The following is a 10,731-nucleotide window of genomic DNA, read 5'->3' on the forward strand; positions in this document are numbered from 1 at the left end:
CATGGGCAGAGTGCTTGAGGCAGCATCCCTGCCCATGTCTCTTTTTTTAAGGAGTTGGCCTGCAATCCTAACCACAATTCCATTGGAATAAGCCACACTGAAGGCAAGAGAACAGACTTCCATAATATAGACATAGTTAGGATTGGGGGTCCCAATAAAATCAGCTGATTACCTTCCAGGCAAGCAGGTCTAAATCAGCAGGTACAACACACATCAGATAGACACACCAGTTAACTCCAGGGACCAAAATCGGGTCCTTGGACCTTTTGACTGCGGAATTGAGAGTGTAGAGCCCAAGCTGGTGATGGGGAGTAATGGAGCCACATTAAGAGCCAGTCTGGCATAGTGGTTAGAGTGTTGGGTTCGGGCATGGGAAAACCAGGGTTCAAATTCCCCACTCAGCCATAATGCTCACCGGGTGGGCATGACCTTGGGGCCAACCACTCTCAATCCAACCTATCTCACAGGTTTGCTGCTGGGGATAAAATTTGGAGATGGGGTCACGGGTATGTAAGCCACCATGAGCTCCCTGGAGGAGAGATGGGATATACATGCGATAAACAAACCAAACAACCAACTGCAATCGCCCCTAAAAGAGATCTCCATATGCAACAGGGTTTTTAAGGAAGAAGAGAAAAGCCGCCCCCCCCCCGCAATCTTTTCTGAGTTTTCTAAAGTGACTACCACACAGGGGGGGGGGGGGGGGGGAACGCAACACACCCCGAGAGAAAAGCGAGGAAACAGAGCGCGACGCGACAGGAGACAAACCAAGGCGCTCGCTGAACCCGCCTGGACGAGGAAGCGGCGCTGCTTCCAGCCGAGCGGAGCCAGGCGCGCAGCAGCGGCAGCAAGGCAAGCGGCGGGCGCACGGGGGGCCTGGGCTGGTGGAGAGGCGAGCTTCTCCCTGCCCGCCGTTCCTTTGTGCGAGCGCGGGCCGGAGGAAAGCGGGATCGCTCGCCCTTCTCCCCGCTTCGAAAGATGGCGGGCAAGGAGGGAGGGAGTCCGGCGCAGAACGAGGGCGCACGGAGCCCTCCTTGCGTCTGCGGCAGGGCAGCCGCGCGCTCGCCCTTTTGTTACACTGTTGCCAGCAGAGGAAGCGCAAAAAGGAAACGCCGGAGCGGCGCGCTTGGAGAAGGGAAAGGAGCCTTTGTGTGCGCGATTTTGCCTCCGCCCTCCGCGGCCTGCTCTCTTCTTCTTCTTCTTCTTCTTCTCCTTCTCCACCACCACCAAACCAAAGAAGCCCCCCCCCCCGAAGCGCGTCTAGCTTGCTTACTCGGGCCGGCCGGGCTTTTTCTTCCTTCTCCTCCTCCTCCTCCACCACCACCTCCTCTGGCTGCTGCCGGTAGGGCTCGACTGATTCCCCCCTCCTTCCACTACCACCACCTTTTTTTCTAGTTCTCTCCAAAGCAAGTAAAGAATTGATGTGCTACGAGCTACAGAGAGAGAGTCTTTTCAGAGCTAGCCAGGCGCTCTGCTCATGCGTCCCCGCCGCGGGGGCCGCTGGGTAACGTAGTTTGCTGGCCCAGCTTGGGAAAGGTGCTCCGCCCCGGCCAAGACTACAAATCCCAGCCTGGAGCACAGGCTCCTTTCTTTCTTTGCGCCCTCCTTTTTCTCTCCCCCCCCCCCGGTATGGACCAGAAAGCGGAGGAGGATCAAGCTTGCGAAGGTTTCACATGCGTCTGTATGTGTACACACAAACACAGGAGCAACATGGGTGGAGGGAGGTGCAAAAATGTGTTTCCCCATTATTTCTTCTTTGAGGAGGGGGTGTCCAGGGGGGAAGGCATTTCCAAGAGGAGAAAATCTGCCGCCCGGGTCTTCCTCCATGCTAATACATCTCTCCCGCCTCATTTTGCTTTTTTAGACTAGGAAAAGGCGCGAGGGGCGTGATACAGCTCTTCTCTTTCAGACTTTCTCGTTTTTGCTTCCTAAAGACTTACCAAACCGGCAATAATTTATGGTAGTAGTGCTGTTATTATTCCTGACTTAATTATCGTCACGGATTTGCATTTGAATCCTTTCCAAAGGTATCTGGCATATTCCTGGCTGGCTGGGGATATATTAAATCCAAAACACCTAATATTTATTGATTCCTGAAAACGTAAGGCTAGTAGAAAATATTGTTAATAGTATTATTATTACTGATATTATTATTACTGGTTTGCATTTGAATCATGTCCAAAGGAGTCAGCATTCCTGGCTCGATCATACATATTGTAAATGCAGAACACAGCACGTATATTTTTCTCCTAAAAACTGATATTATTATTACCAGTTGTTATTACTAATGTTTTCTATTAACAACAATTTGCATTTGTATGATTTCCAAAGGGTATGTGCATTCCTGATAGGCCAGAAATATTATAAATGCAGAACGCTGCATGCTTGTTTTATTTATTTATTAAGTGTGTTTTGCTGGATCTTTCAATCATACAGAAACAAACAAAAACTAAACAGACAATCATATCCATAAGAAAAATAAAGAAAAGTTTTTTAAAATGAAACTGACTAAATAAAATAAATAGCAAAGTATTCCCATCAAAGTATATGGAGTTAAGTGTTCTTGGGCTTTATTCTATCAATATATAAAGGAAAAGGTCATTTTTATTTTCCTCAAAGCAATCAGTTCTGTTTGCACACTCTTACCTGAATAAGACTAGCCATTTTCATTTATTTTTCAGACAACTCATAGAATCATAGAGTTGGAAGAGACCACAAGGGCCATCGAGTCCAACCCCCTGCCAAGCAGGAAACACCATCAGAGCACTCCTGACATATGGTTGTCAAGCCTCTTTTATATTATATTAAAGTATTTCTGTAGTGCTATATTATTCTATAGTGCCATTTTATGAAATTGCTGTTGATGTGGGTGTGTGAATTCCCGGGTGCCGAGGTCCAAGTTTGGGGCAAGTGCTTATTGGTGAGAGAACCCCAGCAAAGATTGAAAGAGTCCTCTTGCCCAAACACATAATAGTCCTTAATGTCAGCCCTTAGGGTATATGGTCAACAAAGCCTTTCTCTTTTTTAAAAAATAACTTTTTTATTCAAAATTAGTACAAAACATATTATCCAAGAACATATCATCCTTATTCCCCCCCCCCATTTTTCCTCCCTCCCCCTACAGAACCCACCCACCCCCACCCCCCGACTTCCCTCAGTTCCAGTCTTTGATTTCTCAAAAAATGCTGTTTTCTGCATGTTACACAGTTGTATAGATCCTCAAACTATTTAGCTGATTATTATCAATAAAAAAATTGTGAGTGTTTATTCAAAGCAACAAAGCCTTCCTTTCTCCAATTACTTTTGAGACTGTTATAAATCATGACTGTGGTGATAAGTCCGCTGGTTGAAATTTGCATCTGGAGTGAGAGTTAACTTCTGGATTAAGAAGAGATTATCACAGAAGAAGTTAAAAAATGTGGTGAAAGAATTACTACACCCTTCAAAGAATTAGTGAAAGGATATAAGACAGATAGGGCCAAAATAGTTTCAAAATTCTATAAAGTGTTATTAGACAAGGAGAAATCACCAAAGGAAAGTTTGAAGGAATATTGGAAGTTAGAAATACAGGAACAGATTTTTGATGAAGAATGGGAAAGAATCTTTCGGCAACCACCCTTTGTTGCGACCTCTAGGATAATCCAGGAACAGGGGTTGAAGTTGGTGCAATAATGGTATTATACACCTGTAAGGTTATATCATATTACAAAATCTGGAAGTAAGAATTGTTGGAGGAAATGTGGAGTGATGGGAACGTACAGTCAAAATCAAATATCTTTAATACGATCAATGACCAGCAAAGGGAACGTACAGTCATATGTGGTGGGATTGTCCGTTAGTTAATGAATTTTGGGAACAGATTGGTATAGAAATATTGGGAATTGTGGGTAGGAAGGTGGGAATATCTAAATTAATGGTTCTTATTAGTCTGAGTAGCACTGAGTTAAAAACAAAAGAGGAATGTAAATAGGTAAAATTGATGGTAACTGCAGCCAGACAGGTTATAGCGAGTAACTGGAAAAATGCAGAAGAGCTAGGGGTAAACCAATGGAGGAAAAAAAACTGAATAATATTATAATCTTAGAATATCTAACTGTGAAGATCCACAGAATGAAAGGGTTTAAGTTCAGTGCGAAAGAGGAGGATTGGTTTGAGAAGATAGTGAATTATTTGGGTAGGTTTGAACAATATGGGACAATTAAAATGTTAAAAGTTAAATAAACCTTGTGGATGGAGGAGTGTTAACATATATAAAATTGTACATATGGCTGATTTGAATATGTTATTATTGATTATGTATACCCAATGTATCAGCTGCCTGGGAGGTTTCACTGTTTGTATTCTGGTTGATGGTAAAAAATAAAAAAGGGGGGAAGAAGAGATTATCATTAAAAACTGAAAGCAAAACAAAAGGCACATTTCAATTGTTTGCGACTAAGAAAGATTCCAAGAAATGGCTAAGGGGTGTTCCAACAGTTAGAATTCTTTATTTTATTTTGATGAAAGTGCTCAGTTCTGGCACCTCTCATTTAGGCGCCATTGCCACTCTTAAGAGAATGAGGGAGGTGTTCATGGTGAATTCCAGCACCTCTTTTTCTGTAAGAATAGCACTGCATACACCTGTCATAAAAGTTGCAGAAACTGCAAAACTTAGCTTTGTTACAAAGTGGTAAACATTCTTAAATTATTGGAATAGGTCAGAACACAAGAGTGGCTGGTGAGAGCCATGTGGTTGAGCTAGAGCAATCAGCTGAAATCAGCTGGGTTTCTCAGGTAGATTGGGGGTGGGGGACAATAGGGCTGCTTACCTGTTTGTTCCCAAGATAAAGGAAGTGACATAGCTAAGCCTGGCAGGACAGCTTACTCTGTGGTATTAAACAATTTATGCATTAATTAGACTTAAGTATGTTGGTTATGGGACGCGGGTGGCGCTGTGGGTTAAACCACAGAGCCTAGGACTTGCCGATCAGAAGGTCAGCAGTTTGAATCCCCGCGACTGGGTGAGCTCCCGTTGCTCGATCCCAGCTCCTGCCAACCTAGCAGTTCAAAAGCACGTCAAAGTGCAAGTAGATAAATAGGTACCGTTCCGGCGGGAAGGTAAACGGCGTTTCCGTGTGCTGTTCTGGTTTGCCAGAAGTGGCTTAGTCATGCTGGCCACATGACCCGGAAGTTGTACGCCGGCTCCCTCAGCCAATAAAGCGAGATGAACGCCGCAACCCCAGAGTCGGCCACGACTGGACCTAATGGTCAGAGGTCCCTTTACCTTTACCTATGTTGGTTATATGAGGCTGGTTATCCCACAACAATGAGACAATGTACAATGTTTAAAGGTGAAGGTAAAGGTACCCCTGCCCGTACGGGCCAGTCTTGACAGACTCTAGGGTTGTGCGCCCATCTCACTCAAGAGGCCGGGGGCCAGCGCTGTCCGAAGACACTTCCGGGTCACGTGGCCAGCGTGACATCGCTGCTCTGGTGAGCCAGAGCCGCACACGGAAACGCCGTTTACTTTCCCGCTAGTAAGCGGTCCCTATTTATCTACTTGCACCTGAGAGTGCTTTCGAACTGCTAGGTTGGCAGGCGCTGGGACCGAACAACGGGAGCGCACCCCGCCGCGGGATTTGAACCGCCGACCTTTCGATCGGCAAGCCCTAGGCGCTGAGGCTTTTACCCACAGCGCCACCCGCGTCCCGTACAATGTTTAGAACATAAAAATTACACCATTAATTAAAAAAATAATACAGACATCCATGAAACTAAATGCTTCCTTACAGGATTGAAGCCCTGATTCAGCAGTTCCCGGCAACACCTGCAGCTGAATTGGATCACCTAGCTGGAATGGTGAAGTCAAAGCTGGGCTGAGCTAGCTAGGGTGGAGTTAGTGCCGGCTTGTTGTGCCAGGGCTATCCATTGCCACTGAAGACACAATCGGGATTCAAGATGATCCTAACAGATCGGAGAACTGGGCCCAAACTAGCAAAATGAATTTTAATAGGGACAAATGTCAAGTTCTGCCCTTAGACAGGAAGAACCAGCCAGACAAAACTAAGATAGGGGGACACCTGGCCTGCCAGTATTCTGCAATTCTATTATTCTATGTAGTTTTAAAAAAATTGTACAAGAAATTCTTCTGCTCAGGTAAACATCTTCCTTATGTTATTCTGTAGGAGATGGGTAGCCCTTTCAATTTCAGTTCTTCTCCCTAATTTTTCCAGTTTGCACATTTCCACATCAACTTGCATTAAAAAATGTCTTCGCAAAAAATCAGCTGCCTGTTCATGCATTCACCTAATGTGCAATTTTTTGCAAGTAATTTACCTTAATATTTGCATATGTTATTTTCACTGTGTGAATTTTGAGATATATATATATATATATATATGCTTTCGTAGATTTTCACGGGTACAGGAATGCAGGTTTTGGTGTCCTCGGGTGTCTTCCCGTGTAAAAGTTGGGGTGTCTAGGCGACGTTTCGACGAGGTCTCACTCGTCATCTTCAGGCTGGTGCTTTCGGCTTCTTGTTACTGGAACAGAGCAGGATCTCAGTGTTTGAGTTCCTATAAATACTGTTGAGGAGGTGTGGTGTATAGCCTCCAATGTTCTGGGCAGAGAGGAGGTTCCCAGGCTAGTGTGCCTTTTCTTCTTTTGTTCCTTAATTACTTGAGGGATATCTTGAGTGATTTCTTGAGTGATTTCCTGAATCCCACTTAGGTGGGTCATTAGGTGTGGATTAGTTGCTAAAGCCTTCGTGTCTTGAACTCTTGAACTTTGTGAAGAGTTTTTCTGAGAAGATGGCTGTACTGCACTTGGTTGTGCTCTGGCTTGGCTTCGTGTATAGGGGCGAGCTGTGGTTTTGTGGCCTGTGCCAGCCAGATCTGTGTAGGGATTGCAGGGGGGTGCAGCATCCGGAGGTGCCACCCTGGTTTTGCTACTGGATGGTGTCTGTAATTTATCTGTGGAGAGGGTCTGGGTTTGGGTCTGGTGTGGTTGATTGGTGATGGCGTTCTGTGTGCCTCTGGATCTGGTGTCAGATTTTGTGGGGAGGGCTAATTTCCAGATGTCTGGCAAGCGGGATGTGTCGTCACGCTTGTTCATGTTGTGAGGGTGTTTCTCTATCTCGATGGCTTCCATGATTATTCTCTTGTGGTGATGTTCCATGTTAAAGAGCAATTTGGAATCTGCAAAATTAATTTCGTGTCCTGTTTCTTTCATGTGTTGGAAAAGAGAGGAAGTTTTTTCTTCTTTTTTGACGGCATTCTTGTGTTCTGCGATACGTGCATTTATTCGTCTGTTTGTTTGTCCAATGTACGTGGCTGGGCAGACTTTGCAGGGTATTTCATAGACCCCTTGGTTTTCCAACTGAATTTTATCCTTGGGGTTTCTGAGGATATTGGCTATTTTTTGGTTGGTGCAAAAGGCTGTTTTGATATTGTGTTTATGGAGGATTTTGCTAATTTTATCTGTAGTGCCCTTGATATAAGGAAGGAGGGCTATGCCATTGTTTTCTTCTGTGTCTTGGTTTTTGGGGGGTGTTTCTTTTTGGATTAGCTTCGTAACCCTGTTTTGCTGGTATCCATTGGCAATTAACACATTTGAGAGATTCTGTAACTCAGTTGTCAAGTGGTCTTCGTCAGCCAGGCGTTTGGTTCTGGAGATGAGAGTCTTGGCTACGGAGTTTATTTGTGCAGGGTGGTGGTGTGATTGTGCATGTAAGTAGCGGTTGGTGTGTGTTTTTTTCCGGTAGATAGTGTGTCCTAGGGAGCCATCAGGTTTTTTGTAGATTAGGACGTCAAGGAAGGGAAGTTGGTTGTTGGTTTCTATTTCCATAGTGAATTGTATTTTGGGGTGTAGGCTGTTGAGATGTGTGAGGAAGCTATCCAGTTTTTCCTTCCCGTGTGGCCAAATTACAAAGGTGTCGTCAACATATCTGAGCCAAAGTTTGGGTTTGTGTTCTGACTTGTCTAAAGCATTGGTTTCAAAGTGTTCCATGTACAGGTTAGCGATGACCGGTGAGAGGGGTGATCCCATAGGTGCTCCTTCTATCTGTTTGTATCTTTGTCCATTGTGGATGAAGTACGTGTTGGTTAGGCAGTGGTTGGTCAGGTCCAAGATGTATTCGGGGGGATTGTATTTGTTTTGAATGGCTGTCAAGGCTTCATTAATGGGCACTTGTGTGAAGAGAGATACAACATCGAAGCTCACAAGTAGGTCATTGGGTTGTAGGTTTTGCTTCTTTATTGTTTCTATGAACTGGAAGGAGTTTGGAACGTGTGAAGAGATGGATTCTGCATAGGGCTGAAGTTGCTTGGCGAGAAATTTAGCGAGATTTTGTAGAGGTGAGCCTATGGAGCTGACTATTGGTCTGAGTGGTGTTCCTTCTTTGTGTATCTTGGGGAGGCCGTAGAGTTTGGGGCTTTTGCACCAACCAAAAAATAGCCAATATCCTCAGAAACCCCAAGGATAAAATTCAGTTGGAAAACCAAGGGGTCTATGAAATACCCTGCAAAGTCTGCCCAGCCACGTACATTGGACAAACAAACAGACGAATAAATGCACGTATCGCAGAACACAAGAATGCCGTCAAAAAAGAAGAAAAAACTTCCTCTCTTTTCCAACACATGAAAGAAACAGGACACGAAATTAATTTTGCAGATTCCAAATTGCTCTTTAACATGGAACATCACCACAAGAGAATAATCATGGAAGCCATCGAGATAGAGAAACACCCTCACAACATGAACAAGCGTGACGACACATCCCGCTTGCCAGACATCTGGAAATTAGCCCTCCCCACAAAATCTGACACCAGATCCAGAGGCACACAGAACGCCATCACCAATCAACCACACCAGACCCAAACCCAGACCCTCTCCACAGATAAATTACAGACACCATCCAGTAGCAAAACCAGGGTGGCACCTCCGGATGCTGCACCCCCCTGCAATCCCTACACAGATCTGGCTGGCACAGGCCACAAAACCACAGCTCGCCCCTATACACGAAGCCAAGCCAGAGCACAACCAAGTGCAGTACAGCCATCTTCTCAGAAAAACTCTTCACAAAGTTCAAGAGTTCAAGACACGAAGGCTTTAGCAACTAATCCACACCTAATGACCCACCTAAGTGGGATTCAGGAAATCACTCAAGAAATCACTCAAGATATCCCTCAAGTAATTAAGGAACAAAAGAAGAAAAGGCACACTAGCCTGGGAACCTCCTCTCTGCCCAGAACATTGGAGGCTATACACCACACCTCCTCAACAGTATTTATAGGAACTCAAACACTGAGATCCTGCTCTGTTCCAGTAACAAGAAGCCGAAAGCACCAGCCTGAAGATGACGAGTGAGACCTCGTCGAAACGTCGCCTAGACACCCCAACTTTTACACGGGAAGACACCCGAGGACACCAAAACCTGCATATATATATATATATATATATGCACCTGGGGAGGGCGGGCACATGACATAGCCAGAGAATTGCATTGCAAAACATGGGGAGGTGTAAATTTTTGAAGGACGGCTATATTTTGGTTCATGACTTGTTTTGGGAAGGATGAATTCATAAACTCATAGAACTGTGGCATTGGATGGGATTCCCAGAGAATCATCTAGTCCAACCCCCTGCAATGCAGGAATCACAGCCAGAGAATCCCTGGCAGATGCCAATCCAACCTCTGCTTAAAAACCAGTGAATAGGAGTGCACCACCTTCCAAGGTAGTCCATTACAAGGTTGAACAGCTCTTCCCACCAGAAGAAATCTTACCATCAGAAAAGTTCTTCCTAATGTTTACTCGGAATCTCCGTTTTTATCATTTGAATCCATGGGTACAGGTCCTCCCCTCCAGAGGAGCAGAAAACAAGATTGCTCCATCTTCTAAGGAAAATGTTATTGGTCAGGGATGTTGCAGCATACATACAGATCATCCTTTCTGAGTCTTGATGCCGAAGCAGAGAGAGGGATGTTTCCCAGGGGAGCGTAAAAAACTCAATGTCTAGTGGTGCCTGGAGTAAATAACTGCAGGTGTCTGGAAAATTAATGAGACACTTAATTGCATAAATGTGGGTTCCTGTCGAGAAAAGGACCAGGGAGGCTAATCAGGAGGATCCCAAGAAGTCTGGGACAGTGAATGAAGAGAGATAAACAGCTGTTGCCTGTTGTGTATGTGGCTTTGTTGTCGTCTTCATCTGCCATTTGACCATTTTCTGTTCGCACAACCATCACTACTTTGCCTCTGTAGCGCTGCAATGCTTCAAGCAGTAATATGTTACTTCAGAACTACCTGACCAGAGTAGACCATATAGTCCAGCGTCCCTTTTCCTACAGCAGCCAGGAGGGATGTGATGAAATATCTACAGTCTGTTGTTTGTCTCTGCAGATATATATATAAAACGTTATCCACAACACATCACTACAGTATGTTGCTTGAAAATCAAATCAAATTCTTCACTCAAAAAATAAAATAAAAAATCTTTCCACATATTACCACGAGATTGAAGGGGATTATAAACATGATCTTCTTGATGCATATAACAAACTAAGGTTGTCATACAATTTAGAAAAGATAGGGCTTAAAATTTCCTTTGGTTGCGTAAATCTGATGTTCTGACATATAGCAAAAGCAACCCTGGACAGCTCAAACGACCATAATGTGAGTTTGTGGGAGGGTAGATTGTATGCCTGAGTACCTTCTAATTCCTGGATCCAACAAGGATTCAATTGCTGTCAAGTTTC

The 10,731-nt window shown here is 44.6% G+C and overlaps 1 protein-coding gene across 4 annotated transcripts in view; it reads right to left on the reverse strand.

Annotated features, from left to right (window-relative positions):
- The window catches only part of BRD3 (bromodomain containing 3), a 34,651-nt gene extending 33,169 nt beyond the window's left edge, over positions 1 to 1,482 (reverse strand). For 2 of the 4 annotated variants that reach the window (XM_083423593.1, XM_083423591.1), the window contains exon 1: positions 1,274 to 1,478. The gene's annotated coding sequence lies outside the window, so the exon portion shown is untranslated. Of the gene's footprint in view, positions 1 to 720; positions 1,229 to 1,273 lie in introns of those variants that run through there. The other 2 variants (XM_083423594.1, XM_083423592.1) reach the window with 2 other exon arrangements.
- Between the last annotated feature and the right edge of the window lie 9,249 nt (positions 1,483 to 10,731).

The sequence above is a fragment of the Podarcis tiliguerta genome (assembly GCF_965153285.1).
Source record: "Podarcis tiliguerta genome assembly, chromosome: Z".
NCBI classification, from domain to species: domain Eukaryota; kingdom Metazoa; phylum Chordata; class Lepidosauria; order Squamata; family Lacertidae; genus Podarcis; species Podarcis tiliguerta.